This window comes from Ascaphus truei, chromosome 1 (assembly GCF_040206685.1).
Source record: "Ascaphus truei isolate aAscTru1 chromosome 1, aAscTru1.hap1, whole genome shotgun sequence".
Classification (NCBI taxonomy): Eukaryota; Metazoa; Chordata; class Amphibia; order Anura; family Ascaphidae; genus Ascaphus; species Ascaphus truei.
In genome coordinates, this window is record NC_134483.1 from 342,641,413 (window position 1) to 342,655,646 (window position 14,234).

Genomic DNA, 14,234 nt, shown 5'->3' on the forward strand with positions numbered 1-14,234 from the left:
GTGTATTTCTGTTTCATAGCTGTATTTCCCTGCATGCTCCAGTCATTACCTCAGCAAAGTCATTGCATTATACATCTGTTGTGCACATAACAAAAACAAAATGCTCATTAAACAGCAGGATCATATTATGAAACATTAACGGCTTTATCTCACCCCATTCGAGGTGCTTGTAGAGCTTTGCAGAGCAAAACTTTCCAGGCGGCCCTTATAGTAAAAGAGCCTACAGCTTAAAAAAAAGCATTTGCAGGCCTTTCCACGAAGCAGTGAGAACCGTTTCGAGTGAATTGTACTTATTGCTGGTCTCAATAAGTGAGCGATATCACTGCTTTCAATAAAAGATTGGTGTGGGTGTCACTGTTTAAAGTAATAACTTCTACATTCAAATAAATATCCCCCAGTTAATACCATTTTCAGGCACATTCTGTAGATGTGTACTGCTTTGTTTTGCAGCTATGCAGCAATCTTTATTTGCCTCATTGCATATTAAAGATACCGGGGGTGATTTATAAAAGTCTGCGGGATGCAACACTTGGACACACCTGGTTTAAAAACACTGTAGTAAATGTGTTAAAAACGCTGTTGGTTACAATGGGAATGTTTCTTCTTGTTAGATCCAGTATGAGGTTTTCCCCAGTATTGCAGCTAAGAGAGTTTGATAAAGAGCCACAAAAGAGGCTATATGGGGGATATGTTACACTGTTAGGGATTTTACACCTTTGTGTATAAGAAGCTGTTGCGTGTACTAATATCTTAACAATAATGTTATAATATAGTGACAATGTTGTGTCTGTGACTGTGTATATTTCAGCATTTATATGTATTTATACCATATGTGTGGACAATACACAGATCTAAATCTTTCCCATTTAATAGTACCATTTCCATCACTTGCTATGTGTGTGGAATGATTCACTTCGCATAGGAGTGTGAAATAGTGAAGAGAATAACCATTGATTCATACAGAATTCAATGATTGTCTCGTTAGTTTGGAACCCTTGATGACAGTCACACTCGGAGACGTGCAGACCTACTGAGATTTGCTTTGCTGCTCTTTCAATGGAACTTTTAAAAAGCTTAGAAAACCTGCAAACATTTTGATCTAATTTTTGTCACCAAAAGTTCTTAGGAAAATGGACCAAATTGGTTAAAATGTGCTACTTTGCTGCTTGTTTAATGTGATGAAATAGCAGCCACACAAGTTACATTTTTTTGTAATAATTTAAATTTGCTTAAATTTCGAAAGCATAACTAATTGAACACGCAGTGCCCATTGATTTTTAGAATTAAGCGGACTTGTTGGGAACTTTTGGTTTTAAGCAAATCGTGTGTTAATGTGTGCAAAAAGTTTGTACATCTGTAGGTCATAATGCACCAACCATATATCATCAATGTCTAGTGATATATGATGTATGAAAAAAAGACAATAAACATCAAATAAAATAGGGATTGTAGTGAGAGCGTAATTTACCAGCATCTAAGTGACACTATGTGACACTTCTCTGGGGCTTTTTAATTCTTTCCGAACTTTTGTATAATAACTGGGAGTTTGTGCAATGCACACGCCTTTAGCTCAATATTTTTTTTTTTTAAAAGACAGATTATTCAGCATGTCGTTGTCATAGGAAGGAATTCAGAATGTTGTTCTGTATATTGTAAATAAAAATATCACTTGTGGATACATTTGCATGTCTCAGACTGGTCTGCAACCCAGTCTGTCCCCATTATCGCTTAGCAAACAGTGCTCCCACTGCTGCCAGGGATTCTGGGTAATGGCGTGCAAATGAGCACATGGTTGCCGGACTGTCTGGGACATGCAAATGCACCACAAGTGATATTTTTATTTACTGTACACTGTACAGTATGGAGGAGGGTTTTTGTCATTTTTTACTCACATAACTTTTTAAATCTCTAGTTCTATATATTTAAAGCGAGAAAATAGATTTATACATTTGGACTCATGTTTTCTATTTTATATCCACAGCAATTACACTCCTATGGTATAAATAATATATGTGATAACATGCAGTGTAATTTGGATTTTATTATCCATGCTGAGAAAGCGACTGGGGATTATCCTCTCATTATACAATCTCTCAGCAGCAATATTAAAATTCAAATTTCACAGTACACATATTGTAATGTGTGTTTGTACATCATGTGTGTATGTGTGTTTAGTCCCATCGTTCCTAACCTCTTTTTAAACCTCTTTTATATTCTTTGATCCTTTGTAAATGTTAGTCTTCCGGAAGACTGTACATATTACCGCGCTCCTCCCTATAGAAGTTTGCTGCAGGTAAAAAGATAGGCCTTACATATAGAAAAACAAAAAGAACGATTCCTGCTCTGCTACTAATTAGGCTAAAATATAATAGTGATCTCGTGATTAAGGGTTATTTAGTTAAACCATTTGGCCAAAGCGTTATAAGCCTGCAGCCCCGTCAATGCATACCCATATGCAGGTGACCTACACTGAATATATTTAATTATTGTCCCATGGACTAGTGGAAAATGTGAGAAGGCCCCGAAGGGGTTAAATAAAGCATATGCTTTGTGTATAGAGCAATTAAAAGCTGGCTAAAGCCAGTATCATAGTTACCTCACTATAGATGTAAACTATGGGTGCACAAATTCCCTAGTGTGAATATAATAAAACTTACACATATTTGTTAATTCTAAGCAAGTTAATACAAAACAGGGATTGGTCTATGCAAACTTAGTTTCTCCATCTCCTTGCAGAAGGTAAAATGTTTGATGGCTTGCAGTAAAAAATAGGAATCCTGTTAATTCTGCTTTATTTACCATCATCTTAGTAAATCAAACATTTACAAAACAAGGATGACAGGAAGGTGCAGTCTCGCCCACGTACAGTACATGCTTTTACAAACATATGCATTTTTGAACCTTATCAAGATTTCTCCTTTCAATCTTTCCTTTATGCAGCAGCATTTCGCGGCCCCTGGCTGCAGATTCCATCCATTGGAATACGCTCTGTGTCATTTTCTAATAATACTTTTAAAAAAAAGGAATAAAAAGTTCTAAATTATCAAGAGCATTTTAGTGCATTTGTATTTTGCCCCAAAATATATATTTTACATGGACCACAAGATAGGAAATCAAACATAACAGGGAAAGTGCAGACTTTGTTTACAAGGGATACTACACATGAATTCATTTGAATGGGAATTTTATCTTCTTGATCAAGGACAAGACATGGAATAGGGACCCATGCACGTATATCTACTCAGCACTGATTAATAATGATCACGTCTAAATAGCATCAGCCAACAGCTGGCATTTCATTAGTTACGGTGTCTCATAGCTGCAATAATAAACGTACCAGGGCACCCGTTTAACCATTTTCAGAAAATTATTTTCTCCTCACGATGTCTTCAAGGAAATTTCACTAACAGCTGGGGCTGCACAAAAACAGATAGCATCTTAAGAATGTCCTGGGCAGCAACAAGTCCTCCCCCCTCCCACCCCTCTCCTAAAAAGAAAAAGTATCCAGGAGTTTATTGTATTATCTTAACCTTTGTCAATTGAATAGTTAAGCAGATACCTTCCCTCTGTTAAAACAGTTAGAATATCATCACTGGCCACCTTCCATTTTGTTAACCTCCTTCTTACTGTTATTTTCTTTATCTTGAGGCACAGCGTACCTCTGCGGCCTGCCCTAGAAGTAACCTGTTGGAATAGCAGTCTTTTGGTAGACAGACATAGTGACCTTGGATCTAGGTGCACAGGGTTCTGTGGAAATTAAAAGTGCCGCCATTTCTGTCCTTTTGTTGTGCCGCCGCTTTGTGAGTGCAGCAAAGTTTTGGTGGCGTTTATGATTAAACAAAATCACACAAGCGAATCCATCTTTGCTGTAGTTCAACGTTCTGGATCGGTCCTGTAGTAATGAAGATTAGTTGTAGGTTGTGATACTTTTAGGGAACTAACATGAGAGGTGTTCTTAGGTTGTATCATGTTGTATAGAGCTATTGGAACCACTCAGGTGTTTTCGTCAGTGTACACTACACCTGTGGTTTCCACAGATCTGTACTCTGTAATTCCACCTATGAAGAACCACCATGTTTGCTGCATAGTTGATAGCATTGTGTTTGTGTAAACATGCTTTGAATGGATTAGTGTGACTTTCTAAGGCTACGGCCCAGCTGCCTGCGCTGCACGCGCATCTGCGAGGCAGGCGGCGCGTGCAGCCGAGTTCCCCGGTCTGTAATGTGCTGTAGGGGGAAAGACAGGGAGGGCGTGACGGGGGAGTGACGGGGGGCACGGCCATGATGTCACCCGGCAGGTTCGTCCTCATAGGCTGAACCGCCGAGGGCGTGGCCTCACGCTCCTTCGCTAGGTCTCATCTCAATTTTCCAGTATGCTGGAAAAACGCACCACGTGGCGCGGTTGCCGCCCCTCGCAGCGGCCCCGGCCCCACTGAGGGGCGGCTCTTGTCCCCGCAGCGCCCGCCGTAGCGAGCGCTGCAGTAGCCAGCAGGGACCAAGCCTTAGGCTGAGTTTAGACAGGAAACTGTGTGTCCGCGCGTCCCCGCCTGTCTGCCGGGCGATGTGCGCTCATGCCCAGCTGACAGATTGAACCGATTTGGAGGCGGGACTACTCAGGCATTGAATAAAAAAAAAAGAAACAAAGTGCGTGTGTTTCTGATTGGCTGGCGAAGTACACGTGACGCGGCTGCCGCTTGAAATCACAACTTCAGTTGTCTTCTTCAAGTGCAGCGGCGTCAACACTGTACTTCACCGCCGGGGGTCGTTTTCACTTTGAAAACTCCCAAACACCAAAGCGAAAGAGTGGTGACCGTGCGCACGCACATAAGCGCGCGCACGGCGCATCGCAGCCTGCCTGAACGCAGCCTAATACACTACTACGAGCTGCTACCATCTCCATCATGCTGAAGATGTAGCTCAGTGTTAATGTCACTGCCTTTCAACCCGGGTCAAATCTCAGTGTCTGCTCTTTGTGACCTTGGGCGAGTTACGCAATCTCCTTGTGCCTCAGGCAAGATTGTAAATTCAGTCAGCACTATAAAAACTATTATTATTGTAAAGTAATACTTTCTGGGTGTCAATATGCACCTTTCCTAGTCAGAGGGGCTCGCAGCACACCCCAAAAAGTCACTAGAATGCCTACAAATGCCTCTTTTGCATTTGTGATTAAAACTCTTTCCTTGAGTTTCTGCTACAGCAACAATTACATGAAATGGTGTCGACTATTCTTCAGTTATATTGCAGAGTGTATGTTGACTAATTTATATTTGATTTGTTTAATCTGTTAAATTGGCTTTGTAATAATTCGCTAACCAGAGAGCAACCTCTTTAACAATGACCTGGTAATGTTTTCAAGTAACGGTGAAACATTATTTTGTGATCCAGTGTTCCTGTCAGTCCATCAAACAAAGAAACCTGGTGCTGTTTGTCAGCTTATTGGTTTTTGTACATGAATATGTAACTCCCAGCTATCACTTCATTATCTTAGCAACAATAGCGTTCAAGAAATCGCACAATCCAGTGCATAGCACTTAGAATAAAATCATTCTAATGCAAAAGAACACTTGCTTGGAAACAGCTCTAAATGTCCGTAACCAGAGATTTTAAGGCATACATGTTATGTCTAGCCCCGTTGTTATGGTTCTCTCAATCAATCAGTGTTAAAAAATGTGATTGTTAACTGTTCATAATAATGTCAACTCTTCTGTAAAAAAAAAAAAAAGAATTTGACATATTTTATATATTGAATATATATTGACACGAAAATATCAGGTAATATAAGTGTCCAGAGAAATCAAAAATATTCTTGGAAGAAATGCCCTTGACTACTATACCTTCCATGTAAGCAGTTCTGAATTCTGTGCAATTTAATTAGGACTGATGCAACGTCACATATTCATGTGCTCTATTGCTGCTTATTCATAGCAGAAGCTGTAGGAATTGATACATAGTTCTTCCTACCGTACCTGTCAGTGAGTGACAGATGTCTATGTATAATGACGTTTGGAACAAAGTTCATTTCACATAATTAGCATGTAATTCAATTAGTATTTACTGTAACTAATAGAATTAGCTATTGTGTGACCCAGTGTAGGAAACGTGTTTCCCTCAAGTTGATAAACGGATTTAACTGACCCCCGAGCACGACATGTATGCTCATTAATAAACTCCCTGGTACAGTTCATGTTTAAAAATAAAACACACTTTCACCCCATCAGTTGAACCGCACGTTTTTTACCCTGTGAGGCTCCCAGTGATTGAAAAACCAGCAGTTGTGATGAAAGGCGGCGTGTCACAAAGACTGACGTTGTGTATCCAGAGGGCAGCTCAGAGGCCGGTGCAGGATACTGAGGCCTAGATTCATTAAGCTCCACTAAACCAGGGCAAATAACGTGATGTTACCAAAAACTGGAACAGATGTTTTTTTATGGACACAACAAGAAAAAGTGGTCTGTTTGCGAGCTCTAATTTATATATATGTTAGGTATCCATCAAAGTCATAGGGGTATACAGATATAAGTAATCAAAAAGAAGGAAAGTCCCCATACCAGTGCGCTCTTTCTCTTTCTTCTTTTTGATTACTTGCAGACATTATTTAACCTGAGTTAACTCCTTATTCAATAAAGTAATCATATGCAAAAAAACAAGGCCTCTCCTCACCAGCAAAAGCACAATGTCAGTGTCTGACAGGGTTCTTATAGGGTTGCCAGGTGTCCAGTATTGAACCGGACTGTCCAGTAAAATTTTTGAGTTAATACTGGACATGTACTGTATGTGTCCTGTATTACCTCTCTGGCCATAGTGACCTGACCAGCTTGGGGGCCACCGGATTTCCCCGAGCAGCGAGAGAGGAGGTTGTTGCTAGGGGGCTGAGCAGCCTCCTCCATCCTGATTGGTTTCATTACCCAGCAGCAGCCAATCAGGAGGAGGTGTCAGGAGTCTGAGGGTGGGGCCAGGGAGAGGAGAGAAAGGTGTGTGTGTATCTCGAGCGTGTGTGTCTCAAGTATGCATGTGTCTCGAGCGCACGCATGTGTGTGTGTGTGTGTCTCAAGAGCATCGCACCTCTCACCCTTGTGTCCAGAATTTTTGGAGAAGCCACCTGGCAACCCTAGGCTGGGAGTAGCGCCACAGGTAGCTATGACAACGTAGCGTTAACGTAACCTTAACGAAGTGTAGTGAATATACATTAGGATGAATATAATTTAGGCTGTAGTTAGCTCATTTGCATATCCATTAGAATAACGGCTGTTAACAGTAACGCCATGCTTTTTATGTAAGTAAATCCTTGTTAACATCACATTATTTGCTATAGTGAGACAGAGCTGGCTTGATGGTGGTACCACTGCACCGAGCCCCACGGTTACAGAGGCCCCACGCTCTTCCCCACAACAATTAAACTGATTGTCAGGGGAGAGCGTGGGGCCTCTGTAGCTCTCTTGCCTTCTCCTTCAGCATCTTTTCCTGCAGTGTCTCTCATCATGGCGCCGCAACGTCGAATGGCTATGACAACGGGACGCCCTGTGGAGCTGCGTTGCCATGCCAACATGACGCCACATGACATCACATTGTCATGGCAACGCGTCACCAGTTGACGTCGCGACGCCATGATGAGGGACCCTGCAGGAAGAGATGGCGAAGGAGAAGGTAAGAGGCCCCGCAGCACATGTCCCTGCACCGAGCCCCGCAATATTCCCAGAACACTGTGTTATGATTAACCTGGCGTTAAGTTATTGTAACGCCTTGCATGGTAAATAGGTTAACAGAGTTTAGTGAATCTAACACTGAGATTACGATGCTGGTCTCTGAAGTGTGTAAACCCAGCACCAACTCTCTGCGACTTTGAGGAAGACTTTGCTCCCCAGGAAGTAAAAACAGATAGTATGTCCTTCGAGCTTCACTATGTACATCATTGCATTCACCAGTAGCTCTTTATTAAAATGAACTATAATTGTTATGATTTAGAGTGAGGGTGTGGGGAGCGGGAAGCCCCACAGTGTCAGGATTGCTGTGGCCAGAAGCCTGTGTGTGATATGATGTGAAATAGCAGCAGCTGGCTGTAACCTTAGGAAGTGCAAGGAAGCAGCAGGTGGCCATTCCTGTTTCATTTGCCATGTCTTCGTATGAGCATATAACCTTGTGCGCTGGGGCTTTATTGGCAGCTCACAAAGAAAAAAAGTGTCAGAGAAACCGTGTCAGAGCAAAATCCAAAATATTAGAAACTAACCCCCAGCCCAGTAAAAAGCTTTCAATTGCTTTCCAATGCAATACTCCATTTAAAAAGCGTCCCCAGTATACAGCTGAAACAGGCTTGAGGCCCTGGTGAGCTCAGTAGAGATGTTTAAATACCTTGGATTTTGTATCACAAATTTTTATCTGTAAGATTTTTACATATTCACAAAATGTTTTTGCTCTCATTTTCTCTGGTTAAATGTATATATTTAGCAATAAATGGTGACATATCCGCAGGGTAGAGAGATATCAATGTATATTTGTGCAAAGTTTGTTGAGCGAGAATGTCGCAGGTTTTGATGACATTTTCGTGAGTAGCGAGAGTTCAGTGTCAGCCAGTTTCACACGCGCGCACTAAGGTTACGCACATTTGCAGACCTCAGGGGCTCAGTCATCACGGACTCCATGAGAAAGCTTATTGTATACATTATTCAGCTGTCTACTTTTTCATACATGAGATGTTGTATAACATGGAAGTACTACCACTAATTCTCAGCCATCACGCTACACAAAGAGGATAACTGCTAGGGACAAAGAGTAAGACAACATTTAGAGACACACAGGTATAAAAGTTACAAAGATAATGGTCGGTGCTAATCCTTATTGAATTCAGTGGGACTTATGATACACTTAGGCCGTGCTTATAGTCCCGGCAATGACGACGCCGAGTCAAAATAAATGCATTGAATCCGTCGCGTGCACTTATAGTAGGAGCGACACAATGGCACAACGGCGGAAGTCAATTGCATTTTATTTTCCAGCGACCGCAACGTGACGTCAGCGTTGCCGTGACGTCGCCGTCACCATTGCAAGGTCTATAAGCATGGCCTAATGCTTATCACCATTCAATTCTGTCATACTGCCTTTAATGTTCAAAGTGTTTACATTTCCCCCAATCTTCCACTTTGCTATCAATCACTTGAATAGTATGTGCAACATTGGTTATTAACTATGGGCATATTGCATAGTACTTTCCCATTCAAATGCCATTTTGTTCCTTGCAGCTTGACACCTCTACTATGATATCATATTTCATTACTGAAGAAGCTATCCTGATAGAAGCAGGGTTGTCTGTGTATTGCCTTAATGGTGTGTAGCCCTCTTTCCCCTCCCCCCTAAGTGAGATTGGGGTGGGTAGGTGTATCTGACTACTTCTCAGTATGGTGCGGTACCTGTTTGGCAACCAGGAGAGCTGAGCTTCCGCCACGGGGAACCTGGGGTATGTACTTACACTCGGGGCAGCGCCTCCACTGATGAGGGATCCCAACGGGGTGGGAGTGTGCCCTCACCAGAACCCACATACAGTAAATACACACCGTGTGAACAAACAGTATTTACTGAGCATGAACTGTAACTTCAATAACACTCTCTTGGCATAACATCAAACAATATATGAATAACAGTGCATCACTCTGAATGCATACCATCCCCTCACCCACATGTCCATTATCACATCCCCTCAGTCTCTTGAGTATCCACAACAATAAAGAAAGTGTGAGGGATAGCGCTTCCCTGTGTTGGGGCCCGGTGGTGCACTTAATGTATACTACCTCCCTGACCAGTCCTGGTCAGGAAAATCCTTGAACTCAGCAACACCGCACAGTGATCCCATGGCATGCTGCGCTGCTCTCTGCAGGAATGGATGCACACGCTGACTCCACAGGGAAAGAATCTCCAGCCGGAATTATCCTTTATCACAGTCTCTGATACACGCGGTACTAACAGTCAGGTCTGTCAGACAGCTATCCTCTTGCTCTCTAATTATGGTGAAGGAGTCCCTGTCCTAAGGCCGACCCTATACCATACAGCTTCCTCTGGTGTCACAGGGGACTAATTGGGCCCTGGGGTATCCCTCTACTCTAGTCCCTGCATGCAGAAGAACTCTCACTGACACAGCCAAATAACTGCTGCAGCTGCACTACAAAGCCACACTGTATCTTCTAGTCAGAGCACACAGCACGGCAGCTGTGTCACTGACTAGACTTGCACACACCTAAGGGCAGGGTCCCTATCTAAGGGGCCTTCCCTAAGAACTTACCCACTAACCTAGTGGGGAGTGGGACCTACCTGAGGCCTGGGGGTAACCTGGCCTAGTGTAAGAGCCTTGCTCCCTACACACTTCCTCCCCCTTCCTGCTCCCAGCTCCAACTGCCAAACGTGGTCCCCGCAACATTGTAGCCTTCCTCCACAGGAGAAGCTGCAAAACCCTATTTGCTGGCTGGCTGCACGTGATGTGGGTGAAAGGGCAATCCCCAGAGGCTGCTGGAAATTGTAGTCCACTCAGGACCTCTGTAGCATTGGGACCGCGTGCGCTATCTTTACTGCGCACGCGCGATCCTGTAATGGCTACCGCGGTGGTTCTACACATGTGCGACCTCACGCCAACCTTAACATTGCCACCTGCACTCCTGGCACTGTACAGCGCGTGCGCGACTACACTGCGCAACTGTGAGCTCCTACAAGATGGCGGCACCCTGCAGCTGATGTCGCCGGCAGTCCCCGATGACGCGAACGCCCCCGCAGCTCCCCGACATACCACGGGTCCCCGTTCTCCTGTGGTGGTAAGGGGGGCCAGGGGGAAGCCTGCTACAGGTGTAATCCTTTAGAAAATTTTCTAAAACACCCCACAGAAGATCAAAATACTCAAGTTATTCAGCACTCTTTCATTGGCTTTCATTTCTTCTTAGAACATATAACATGCACAATTAAGAATTTAGGAAACAAATACATTATTCCCAGTGGAGGAAATAAAAGAAATGTATTCCCACAAATGTAGAAACAAAGCTCAATTTCTGTTGGGATATACACACACTTTCTAGAATATATGCATGAATTGGAGAGAACATACAAGTGTTTTATCTATGACCATGGACCACTCAGATCCTGCTCATGAACAGAGATGGTTACACTTCGAAAAGAAAATAGGAACCCCAGTCTGTATGATGGATTTATAGAAATATCACTGGGATCCAATAAAGAAATGGCCAAATAAGTATGTTTCCTCAAATGGAATCAAAATTGTTATTGCACACATTTCACATACTTTTATTTGTACAAAAAACATGTACCCATTTCCCTATCAACCTATAGATGTAGCAAAGCTTACTGTTTTTGGCACCGCGATCGTGCGTGACCCTGATACGACACCTATTGCGACACCAAAAACAGAAAGGATGAACGCAGCAGGGGATGCGTGCTACTGAATGGGACCTCCCACAGCATTAATCCTTCGCTTGATCGCACTGAAGTCAGCGCGATTCAGCGACTGTCCCCTCCCTCAGATTCTGTCATTACGTAGATATCCGAATATGGGGCTATGCACTAAACTCCGATAAAAAAATCGCCAGGGTTTTTAAATAGCCATTATTGACACCGTTGCTATCACGGTATGCAGAAAGCCCAGAATACCTGTGATAGCAACATTTGCAAAAATGGTGAGTAGCCGGCGACGCGAAGATCACCCCTCTGAAAAGGCTCATCCGGCGATTTCTTTCTGCTGCAGAGATAGAGAGACGCCTCTCTCAAGCAGATCTCACCCAAACATAATTATTTTTAATTTATATTTTATTACTAGTGTACGTGAGCAGGGGGTCTCTGGAGCAGAACCGCATTGATTTCATGTCCGGAGACCCTCTGCTTCCCGAGATACAGGCCCCGTTATGGGTGCCAGTATCTCTTATGCATTTGATTCCCACGGTCACGTGCCTCGGGACATTTAAATTTACAGTTTTTTTTATTGTATTTCTTTCTTTCAATGTTTTTCATTGCCCATTGACTGCTAATGTATTAATCTGTGTCTGTTTAGGGTACAGAAAAATACAGTTAGCCAATGCATTTTTTGGCAAATGCTTGGTTTCTGTTGAGGGTTATTTTTTGTATTTATCTTGATTGTTTGGATTAAATAGTTTGTAATTTGGATGCTTTGGTTTTATGTATTTTTTCTATTGATTAGCGTTTTTAATTCATTAATTCTTGTTTGAATTGATGTGTTGGCTAATGGGTTTATTAATTAATTGCTTTGTTGGTTACTAGTTACAAATATTAAATTGTTTTGTTGGTTAGTGCTTTTATTTATTGAATTGTGGTGTTTAGGTGCTTGTGATGTTTTATTATTGTGTATTTTGGGACTACATGTATTTTTATTAGACTGACCATTGACTGCTGTAGTGGCTTATTATACCCATATTATATGGGTATGATGTACCACTATGCCAATCAATGGGTAGAGGGTGGGTATAGTGGGTCCGGGGTGGGTGGTTAGGTCTCCCGGGTGGGTAGCGGGGGAGGGTGGGTTAACCCCTTAATTACTATTGCGTTATTAAATGTTAAGGTGATTAAGGGGTTATGGGCCAATAAATTGTATTTTTGTATGTATTCTTGCTGGCATCGGAGGACATGGCCCTGCAATATGCTGATGAGGACACCCTTCATGATGGCAGGGGTAAGTAGAAAAAAGTTTATGTACTTAATTCTGCTGCCTGGCTAATGTTTGATTTAATAATGGGCAAATTAGCTATTATCTATATCTGGATAATAGTTATTTTGCACATTACTGTACTGTATGTGTTGGGGGGGTGGGGGAGATGTATTTTTTGCAATGTATGCCAAATTTAATTTTTGGATTTTGGATTGGAACCGCAAGCCAGCCTGGACCCATAGGGACCACACGAGGATCCCTGGACACCCATGGGGACCACCAGAGGACCCCCAGACACACACAGGGACCACCTGAGGACCCCTGGACACCTGCAGGGAACACCCGTGGGGACCACCCGAGGGCCCCAGACACCCGCGGGACCACCTGGGGACAACGTTGGGGCCCCCAAACACCTGCAGGGACAACCTGAAGGCATACGGACACCTGTGGGGACCACTCGAGGACCCCCAGACACCCAAGGACACCACCTGGAGGCTCAGAAACACCCACGGACACCACCTGAGGGCCTCCAGACACCCGTGGAGACAACCTAATGGCCCCAGACACCTGCAGGGACCACTTGGGACCACAGACACCCGCGGGGACCACCTGGAGGCCCACGGACACCTGTGGGGACCAGCCAAGGACAATTGGACACACACGGGACCGCCTGGAGGCCCACAGACACCAATGGGGTCCACCCAGGGCCACCACCGGCCTCTGGTATCAATCCTGTGTATCAAAAAATTAATGATGGTTTTATGTGGGGGCACAGGGGGTATGTGGGTTTTGAATTTGTGGTTAGTACATGTTGTAATGTTTATTGGAGGCAGAGGGGTGAATGAAGGGCCAAGTACCTGCTTCACTCACGCCATCTGCCCCCAATAAAGCTGCTGTTGTTCTTTAACCCCTTCATTGCCTTAGCGGTTAGCCGCTAAGGTAATGAAGTTTACTGTAAATGCATTTTTATTCCATCGGATTGATGCCGGGGGTCTCCGGTGCTGATATTAATGGATATCAGCTCTGTAGACTCCCGGCATCAATCCGATGCAGGAAAAATACATTCTTTTTTCTAAGTCCCATCTCGCCGCTTATCGGCAGCTTATCACCACCCTCTTGCCAACTTTTCCTTGCAAGATGATTTTGAGAAGAAATCTCTATTCTAGAGCCGCAATTAGCCTCGATAAGCTAATCGGGGCTACTAGAATAGCACGAGTTTGAAAACCTGGCGATAAGTGCCTTATGGGTGCGCGTCTGGCAATTTTTTCTTTTGCCAACAAAAATTTGCCGAAAAGCTCTCTTATCGCCGACTTATCACAGCTTAGTGAATAGCAGTATGCTTTTTTGGCGAAAAGGCAGCAATAAGTGGCTTATCGCTGCTTAGTGCATAGGCCCCTATGGGTTTCGACATCATGAGGGAAAATAGTATAGGACCATATTTGGTTATCTAGGTCCTCAAGGGGGTTGGACAGGACATTTAAATGTCACTTTTGCTTGTTTGTCCGCGGTGGCGGGGACTGTAAATCTTGCTACATCTGTAAGATACTGAATAAGTGAAATATTTTTAGTCTGTTGTTTCAGGGTCTCTA

General features: G+C 43.3%; 1 protein-coding gene across 1 annotated transcript in view; it reads left to right on the forward strand.

Annotated features, from left to right (window-relative positions):
- Positions 1-14,234, forward strand: part of COL25A1 (collagen type XXV alpha 1 chain) — a 469,301-nt gene that overhangs the window by 332,947 nt on the left and 122,120 nt on the right. The gene's annotated exons all lie outside the window — the stretch shown is intronic.